We start from the raw sequence: 10,526 nt of genomic DNA on the forward strand, positions 1-10,526 counted from the left end.
AGAGCATGCAAATTAAGTCCTTCTACAACCGTCCCTGACAACGGAAAAAGGACCTCAGGGGAACACCGAAAACTTATGAAACGAACAGCCAAACGCACCTTATGTATGAATCTCCACAAAAAAAGACTATCAGAAACATTACAGGACATAGGGAAGCTCATAAAAACATGGGCTGAATTTACTTGCAAGAATGAACGCACGTTTCGGTTCCTAGTGTCCCGGAATAAAATGAAACGTGTAACTATATGTCGAACATACAGCTGGATTAAACCAATGCCGCCAGCGCACATGCCGCACAGGTTTTCACGCGTCACTGACTGAAAAGACGTATCCGCGCAAAAGTTGCGAAACGTCTGCGGAAACGATGAAGATAAAGTCTCGTGCAATCGATAATTTGAAGGACAACATATTTTAGTGGCAACAAACAGATTGCGTGAGGTAGCCCTGAATAAAGTCTACAGACCATGTGGCACAAAATCTGAGCACAGCGCGGAAGAGTTGGCATGATGTCTTTCCAGCAATGTGCACTGTGCTTGCAGGCACTCAAAAGAACACCAAGGTATTAAGGTGTCTTATGTGTCCGTTGCATAGCAGCATATTCGGCAGATGTCATTCTCCACATAACAAACCAGAGACCGCAACTCTTAGAAATATAAATCTCAGCTGATAACACTAAACCGAAATCTTCCGTAATACAACTAACCTAGTGGATGCTTGCCTTATCAGCTCAGAACACGAGGTCATCCGCATAGGCCAGTATCTGCAGCTCTTCACACAATAATGAAAGTTATTGACGGCTGCACGGCTTACAAGTCTTAGACAAAGTGGATCCATGTATAATGCTAAAAGGAGTGGGGGACAGCAGGCCACCCTGTTTCAGACAGAACTGAATGCTTACTGGCTGTGGGAGACAGACATTAGCAATTAAGTGCCTGGAACAGTTTTTGTAACAAAAACGTCTCCTAGTAGAAAGAGCCGAGATTGCCGCAGCCGAACATGCCTCGTGTTGAACTGTAAAGTACTCTTTCGTACTGCATTGCACACCGTCTTCTTCGTCCAATAATATTGCCCGTACTTTCACACTTTAATGGGACTAACCTAGTTAAAACTGTTATACTTACTTAGAGGCTGTGATGAAGATATAGCTGCACCATCCTCTTGAGGAATCAAGCATTCGACTCAAGAAGGCCCTTCCTTTCTTTCCAACATAACTCTTTCTTTCTCTCTAGTATGTACATTCAAAGATTTAGACACTCAAAATTCGTTTAGAAATATGCAGGCAGCCGTCTTTGTGACGGCTCAAAGTACAGTAGCCAGATCACGGCGCCACGCAAGAGAAGTATTCAACGAAAGATAAAGCGAAACATAGAAGTATGTTACTCCAGAGGGAGACACAATGACGGTGCCTAGTTTCCTGTTGGATGTTTTCTTGTGCACATGTGAAAATGCAGCTTGCTATGCCTTGGAGCCTGATGTAAAAGACCCCCCCCCCCCCTACTCCCCCGGGAAGTTAGCGTCAGGGTAATGGTCATAAAAATTCCTTGTAATAAAAGCATTCGAATCAATAAATTTGAAGAATGGTAAGATTGTACTTTTATAATTTCGTTTAATAATTTTTATTTACACTTCACTCCCACACTTTGAAGCTTCTTGAAATAAAGAGGGTACAAAAGTGAGTAGAAAATGTTTGCATGTTGTATACATTACAAAAAACTAGTGAACAAAAGTAGAGAATCCTAAAGTAGCAATAGAGAAAATTATCGCGGAATCGAAATAGTGATCTACAAGATATGGTGGAGGGCTTTGTCAAAGTTTGTACTAAACAATAATTTGCAAAAAGAAAATCATACCACTCGCTAACTATGTCTAGCAAGTAACAAAAGATAGAGCTTTTGTTTTACGTATGTGCTAAAAAAGCTACTAGGAGTATTGCCATTTTATAAAAACTGCTACTGCGGACTGGAAGAAAGAAATAGTTTTCCGTGAATCAGTTGATCATGTTATGCGATAATGTAGTACATTACCTGATTCCTGGAATGGTCGACCAGGCATGTTTTCTCCTATAATTTTATTTAGCGGTCAATATGCCAACGCGTTATTGATTCGGTGCTTATACCAAGGTGTGTACGTAAGAAAAGTCAGTGAGGCTTTCAATGTCATCAGCACAGCTACTTCCAAATGCATCATTATTTGACCCCCGTTACCGCAGTGGCGGTCTAGTCGTATGAGCATCAAACTCCCGTAAGGTATGTAGGGTTGTCGATCCCCAGTGCCGCCGGACAACCACTGGTTTGAAATGGGTACAAACTTTCACCTGCCCTTATGGTCGGCTTATGTTGTGTGAAATGCTTCAGAAAAGGGAATCTGACACATTCCTGAATACCACTAAATGGCCGTATCCTCAATAAAAAAGAATGCCTTGTTCTATGGCGCTTTTTAGTCCAAAGCAGCAGCTTTGGTTAAAGAGCTCCATATAAAAAATCACTAAAGCGATCTTGAGCCATTAATAGTAATCTTTAACATTATATTGCTCATTTAGCCCTGACGCGCACCAGCTGCGGCCATTCCACTGCCAGAGACTTCCTAGCTTTATGTGCCCTGTTCACCCTCTGCGCTGAGTAAGGGGGTCATCTTTAAGGGCACTGGTAGCGATTGCTTGTAAGCACTGATGAGTATGCATAAAACAGTAACAGATAAAAAATTTGAGACGGGTGGATGGGCGGAAACGAGTGCATGGGCAAAAGCAGGTGTTCATTCTGAGGGGACACTTAAGCTCCGCCTTAAGGGTGTGACGCGATATCTTTAGTGGGGTAATGCCCATATATGCAAAATTGGTCATTATGTACTTAACAGTCATAGATCTCGGGCAGTTAATTCTCATAACACTAAAAGCGCTGTGCTGCAGCCGTAATGGGACGCGCCACTGCACTAGCAGGTGGCTGTTTCTATTACCGTAACCGCCAGAGATTGTGCGACCCATGTTGCTCTTTGCGAGCTATCTTCCACGACTAGTCATTATTTTAACTGCCATCCGCCACGGTGGTCAGTTTGCTCACAATCCGGTCTGTAAGTTGTAAAGACGCCACAGCTTACGTTACCGTTGGCTACAACTGGACGACAATCCGAACTAAACCGAGCTTATCCGAGTAACTCGGATAAGCTCGGTGTATTTCGGGGCACAAGACCAGGTACTTGCTCGGGGTTATTACGTCTGTAGTAGTGCTTACGCTCTAAAAGAAAAGACCACGAATCGTTATTATTGGCAATTTGTCACCATTCATGTGTGGTAGGACCGTCTTGTAAGCGTTCGCATGCTGAGCGGTAGGAGTTGAGTCACGCCTTGCGGGCGGTGCTGAGAGGTTGGACAGCCTGATAGTGCTAATGAGCAAAGAGCCAAAAAGCTTCGCCAGAACGTGTACCTTAAAGCCGGAGAGGAGGGCCACTGGCATTGTAGGCGAAAATTGCTGGTTGCTATCACACTTCCTCGTGTGATAGCAACTAAAAGATCATTAGCAGCAAAAAAAAATATAAGCTCATGGCGTTAAGACAGGACTGCAGTCTCAACATGACTAAAACATCTTTTAGTTTGGTTTATGGGGTTTAACGTCCCAAAGCAACTAGGGCTATGAGGGAAGCTGTAGTGAAGGGCTGCAGAAATTTCAACACCGTGGGGTTCGTTAACGTGCACTGACATCACACAGTACACGGGATTCTAGAATTTTGCATCCATCAAAATTCTACCGCCGCGGCCGGGATCAAAATCGCGTCTTTCGGGTCAACAGCCGAGCGCCATAACGACCGAGCCACCACGGTGGGTACCGCCATCTTTTAAATTAGAATCTTTCATTTTCCTCTCGCAGCCGCCTTCAAGTCTCGTCCGCTCAGCTAAATGAGGGGAGGAGGTTACGCTCTGCCCACTTTTCTACCTGCCAACAGTGACAGGCTGGAGCTGGTTCTTCCATATAATAGTATTAGCAGGTGATAGAGCTTTTCTGATGAAAATCACCCGCCTGCCTCTCCAGAGGAAAACAAAATTTCTCTTTCTCCACTTTGACAGTTCCTAGCCTTGTTAGCCTTAAAACCATAACAACTTCGAAAAAGCATCAACTACAAGTGGTTTGGCGTCGAAACCTTCCTGCATGACATGCAAGCAAAGCGGAGCACAGAGAGACAAAAATGCTCAAGAAATGTCCAAATTCAATTAACGACTGGCTGTACAGTGAGTATCATGGCAGAGTAAAGAGCTGAGGATTGACTTGCTCATACCCAGCATGCTACCAGGAATAAAAAGGATTCTCCTAGCGTCGTAAAAAGGCCTGTAGAGCAGAATCGCTGCTGAAGATCTGCATGCACCTAGGCTAATTTTTCTACGCACTTTTCATACCTCCCTAAATGTCCGTAACTCTACATTGCTTGAGCGCATATTTTACCCGCTGTTCATTCCTTTTTCTAAACATAGCAGATGGAAGGTATATTACACAGTATAATAGGATACAAATTAAAAATACACCGTGAAGGGTCCCCCTTCCAGCCAATGGTGTCAGCCAATTTTCATTACCCTGCTAGCCTGACAGTATAGGGGCCGGAGAAACAATGCAGGGAGGGGACCATCCTTTTCAATTGCAGATCTCTGCATTATCTCGATAGCAAGGTCATGAGAATTGGCCTATGCTATTGGCTGCAAGGGGGTCCTTTGATGGGGAAAGGTCGATGTGTTCGAGTTGTGTCCGATTATGGGCAAAATTTCAACAGTTTATAATAGTTAAGAAGTTTACAAGAGGATAAAGAGCCAGAGCAAATTGTCATAAATCCACTACAAAAATATGCATTATATCATTTCTTATGACATACATGCTTGGACAAAGTGTCACATATAATCTTGCTTTGCCATCTTCCGTAGAGGTGCTGGCAGCTGGTGCTTGGCATTGGTTGCTGCACGCAGCTGGTGCTTGTCCTCGGTTGCTGGCATAAAGCGAGTGCTCCATGTCTATAAAGAAACAAGATAAACATGCATTTGGCTAGCAAGGAAGACCGCTTTTACCATACTTTAGCATGAAAAGAACTCGTGTTGAAGATAAAACTCATCTTAGTGAATGCAGCACCGGGCCAGGAGGAGAATGTAGATGCAGTTTCAAACTGATATGCCGGCGGATTCTTGATAATATATGTAATAAGGGAGCAAATTACTCACTGGAATCCACACAAATGCAGCCATAAGGCTACAAAGGAAACATATACAGCTTCTACAGAAACTTCGCAGTTAAATTAAAATTTCCCTGGTCCGGGTTTCGAACCCGCGACACCGCTTCCCCGGAGCAGTCATTCTAACAGCTGAACAAACTGGGACGGTCAGAATTTATTTGGTACGGCGAGCGTGAATTTAACAATAAATCGAAGTGGGAACAGTGCGAACATCGCGAAAAAAATATGCAGCTGAACCACCAGGGCCAGTTTTCAGAGAATTTCTTATCTAAATGCGATTTTCTCGCTCTATCGACTATCATAAGGTCGTCAGATCACTTCCTGATGCACCGAAGATTCTTTGAAGCAAACGATGCTAAACTCCACCGACATAAACGCGGGATGCAACTTGTTGGCACGTGCTTTCGTTGATGACTGCTGAAACACAAGGAGTTTTACAAGGTAGATGAATTTTGGAAGCATCCTCTTTGAAAAAGAGTGTCAGCAAGTGCTGTTATGCTTGGAATTTATTTCTCTTTAATTTCTCTAATCAATCAAATCTATATATTCTCCCTACTGCATGATGATGATGAATATGGGCGTTGGTGAGTGCCACCTGTTGAGCAACTGACAGAGCTCTGATTAAAGTACCCCGCATGTGGCAACGGCACAACAAAATAAAGACATTGATCTTCGACATCAACCTTCTGTCATTTCATCACAAATTTTCTTTTACTGTACGGGTGCTGCGCTATGACATTTTTGTTGCTCGAGGATTGTGCATCTGTTATGCACAACGTAGTGAATGCAAGTAACAGTTTTATTGTTTGGCTCTACACACTTGACAAAACGGGGAAGAGCATCTCAAACTCGGCACTCTGCCCACTTTGCTGATGACGTCACCATAAAGGAGATCTCCTCAAAAGGTAAACATGCTGGGATGTTATCGGTGCACAGCATCTTGGCATACTGCCAAGGTCAGTGCTGGAGACAGCGACAATGTGATTCTGAGCAACTTTTATGAAAAGAAAATTCTCAATGATAAAAGATTGCTCGTGTATGTTGGTTTTATTACGCAAGTAAATGCGGTATCCTTCGAAGATCTCAATAATAGAAAATCGCCCACGAGCATTAACAGAGTCCTTCTATGCTGCTTGTAATTGTGAAACTCCCACCTGAGTTTTATACAGCAAAAAGTCGTTAATTCGAAGTCGGTTAATTCGAACTGAGCCCGGGTCCCGGCATAGCCCTGTGCATTTCAGAAAATTCCCGACAATTCGAACAAGTTGACATCTGCTATGGTTAATTCGAACTCGGAGCCCCTGGCTAATCACGCTCCTCGTAGATAGAAGTTGACCCGTAGTGAGCACAACGCGCTGCAAGATTACTAGAGATGTAAAACAATGGGAAAAAAAGCCGAGGGTACGAGACTGGCGGAGCCTGCGCTCCGGTGCATGCCGAAGCAAGTTTTCGCTTCCGGAGCAGTCGCCTGCGCCACCAATGCTTTGGCGCAAGCCGTTCCAGGTTTTCGTTGTGCCGCGGTCGCTGGGTCGCAATCTGGTGATGTCCACAATGTAGTATGGCGGTTCGGGGGCCAGCGTAATGCATTTTGTTGCCGCGAGTTACGTGAACAGCAATGCGGAGAAATTGGAGCCCTCCGATGACGCTGATATAACAGAGGCAACATGCTGCCATCAGACACCACAGCGCTGACGGGCGGTGAGCACAGCTGACTGTGATGAGTCCGACTGCGGAAACGAGCCTATGCCACAGCCAAGCGCATATGAAGTAGCGTCGGCGCTCGATGTTGCAGCATGCTACTTCTACACACCAGCACGGGGCCCTCCTATCTGCAGCAATCAATAGCCGCTGCGGTTTGCTCTTGTGTCCGCCCTCCGCTGCAGCACGCGAGTGCTGCGGCTTCGGTAGTATTGATTTTGCTATGATACGCTTGCAGCCCACATTAGGAATAATTGTCTCCAGTATACGTGCTAAGGGTTCAACCTTCACTTACTTCACCTTTATCTCATTTCATTCAGAGTATGCTTCATTCGACTCACTTCATGTTCCAAAGCTAGTGTGAATAAAGTCTGTCATGGCAGACTAGATGAATTAGACAAAATTCTCCAAGTGTCAAAGACAATACATATTGCAGTAATTTTCATTTGTGCTAAACTGCGAATGTGTTCGGAATGTTTAAATTAACTGTTTGCTTGGAATACTGAATGCAAACAAAAGTATTGAGAATTAGTGAAAAATCAGGATGACAAATAACTGGAGCAAGCTGTCTCAGTCCTTTCCCATTCACACCAGTAAACAGAGGAACAAGGCCAATCCTCCCTTAGAGCGAAATGTGCAAGGCATTATAATTATAAAGTCTAAACCCTGCAGTTACAGACTCAAAGCCCAGTCACACATGCGAGTCGGAAGAGGCGTGCGACTGGCTGTCGCAAGCAGGGGGCCACTCGACCGTACCAATGTTCACATTCGCAAGGGCGACTCACAGGTCACTTTCTCGAATCGCTCTCGTTCGGAGCAATAGTTGTTGATCCTGACTGTTACTGGCAAAGCGAAACTGAAAGTGGAACAAGCTTCCACTCACTTCTGTAGGACCGCTGACCGGGTAGGTTAGCGATTTGCGACCCACAGTCGCAGAGCTGTAAAATCGAGCTGCGTGCGACTGACCTGCAGCTGTCGCTTTTTGCCCAAAACTCACACATCCTCTGCGATCTGCATGCAAGGATGGGCATTTAAGGTTATAGCATGACATGCTACGATGATGGGCTTTCACGGTTTCTTGCACTGTTACCTGTTTGAGGGACCGTGTAGGCCTCCCAAGCTCCTGAAGATGGCGACTGTTTGTCTCTTCCAGTGGTGACAAGGTTGCTGCCCTGGATTCCACGGCTGATGTTACGAGCACAGGTGCTGCAGCAGGACTTACTTCAGCAGTCCCAGACCGCATACTAGGCTGCGTGGCTATTACAAAGAACGGCATGTATGAGTGGGAAGGCTTACCATGCCTGCCATGCCACTACAGACTAAAAAGTAGGCATGAAGAGGGTCTTAGTTGCAGAACTTCAGATTTGGAGCACCGAACGCCCTTTTAGAAGCATCCTAAAAAGTTCTTTTTGCTATAGTTAAGCAACCAGCTATGCCAGAAAACTGCGGCACAAAAGTTTGACAGTAATGTGAAGGCTTACAAGAGCATCATTACGTGACAACGTTAAAGACCACATTCTCCAGGAAAAACGGTGTCCTCATTGCGAGAGAATAATCCCAAGCATGCCTCTGGCGCGTTGTTGTTGGGAGGTGACATGGCCGGGCACCGATTGGTTCGGGGTTGTGCGACGTCCTAGTCCAGATGATATGGCCGAGTTGGCACGGCTGAGTTGGTAGAACTTGATCCTTTGTATCCCGAGTCGCGCTACTTCGAGGCCACACAGGCATGCTCGTATAGCTTACTTAATGAAGAGTTTTTGGTGGGCTTTCATATACTGTGGTACCTTTCGACTGTAGACTAATCAGTATGTGTGGTATAATAGAGGCACGAATTATTGGATTGCCGATCAAAGGGGTCATGACACTGTCTACCAACAAATCGTGTGTTTTCGATGAAACTACTAGGCAAGACGTCATTATACATATTTAAAAAAGAAGTAGTACTCTACGCCAGCATTTGAGCTACGAATTGTAATTTGAAGTTATTGGCTCTAAGCCCTGCCATCTGGAAGCAATGAAAAATTTGTGATGCATGGACTGGCAGCGTCGTCTGCCACAAAACTGAGTGCGCACACAGCAGTGTGTGTGTGCCTACTCGAGTCTGGCCATAATGAAGTTGCCAATACCGGCAGAGGCTGCACAGAAAAGAAAAAAGGCATAGGCGTTTGTTGTCTTTGTCCTTATTCAAATTCCCCCAGTCACTCCACCGCTCCCTAAGCCTGTACAAAGACCTGTCTTCAGTTGTTCTATCACGAGCAAGCACTTGACTGACAGTCTATGTCGTCACAGACAGATAGACGGACGGAGAGATAATAACGGCTTTACCCTTTGTACCGGACGGTAGGCTTGTGCCGCCTAGTCTATGATTACATCATTGTTTGTTTTTCTCTCTCTCTCTGTATTTCGCTTTTAAAACGCCTGATCTGAATGCAAGAAAAATCAGCACTACGTCTATGTAGGGAACAAAAAAACAGGACATAAAGAAGGAGCATTTATTTGATAACTCGCGAGGCAGTTCATCCCTTTCGAGGCTAGAACAAGAGTTTTGAGAATAAAAACCTATAGATCCCAGTTTAAAGAAGCGTATTTACTATGCTTGGCATGTAGAACCGGAATGGAGACCGCAGAACACGCAGTAATCAGGTGCACGGAACTTTAGCCCACCCTACCAGATGAAACAGCGGCAGATATAGGGGGCGCTGGCATTTTCTGGGGAGAACAGACGAATAGATGAAAATCCAGAGTGGCTTTGATAAAGGAGAGGTTATAAACTCTTCAAATTCTCCCCTTCTTGGCTTCTTCCACCAATCTTCAAACCTCTCCTAGCACATGGTCCGGCACATGAAGTTCTGGCACGTTGTTCATTCCAACACTACTTGGGCTTAGCGCTAGCTTAATTTTCCTTTGCTATCTTCAACATAGCATATATAATTTACTTCCATAGTCGTACCTGCTGTTTAAACCTGTCGCCGCTCACTACATCATAACCCACGTCTACAAAAGCACACACATAAAAGCAATACTTACCTACGAATAAACAATCGATATGACCTCATTGCTGCATCGACGATGAACCGAGAGCCTGCCAGTGTTGCCCGACTTCCGAACTGTTCAGGACAACTTTTAAAAATTTAATTACAAACAACGCACTCGACCAAATGAGCTCATATTTTGCCCAGTTGTTCCGAGATGGATAGCGAACAACATGCGATAAACAACTTGAGTCTAAAAAATGGCGTCATTAACCCTTTGAGCAAGCAGCAAAGAGCATGCATGCAAACGAGGATCCGCAAGGGAGCTGGGAAACGAAAATCATTAACGCTGTCTCACCATACTCTTAGAGAAAGAGCTCAAGTGACCTTCCATATTTTATTTAATTGCGAGAAAATTACTGCGGCAGGTATTGCCCCTTATTTTAAGTTTTCCTGTAACAGCTTGTACTTTGCATATTTTCGCTAGCACATTAGCTAAAATGTATTGCAGTGTGGTTATGCACCTTCTTTTGAAGGCCCGAAAACTATTGCAGATCTCCAGTCCTTGTTTATGTCAGCTTGCTCTGCTATAAGGGTATACCCCACTACATAGCCTGGTGCGCATTCAGTCTACGGAGCTGTTACCCGTTTGGT

This window comes from Amblyomma americanum, chromosome 5 (genome assembly GCF_052857255.1).
Source record: "Amblyomma americanum isolate KBUSLIRL-KWMA chromosome 5, ASM5285725v1, whole genome shotgun sequence".
NCBI lineage: Eukaryota > Metazoa > Arthropoda > Arachnida > Ixodida > Ixodidae > Amblyomma > Amblyomma americanum.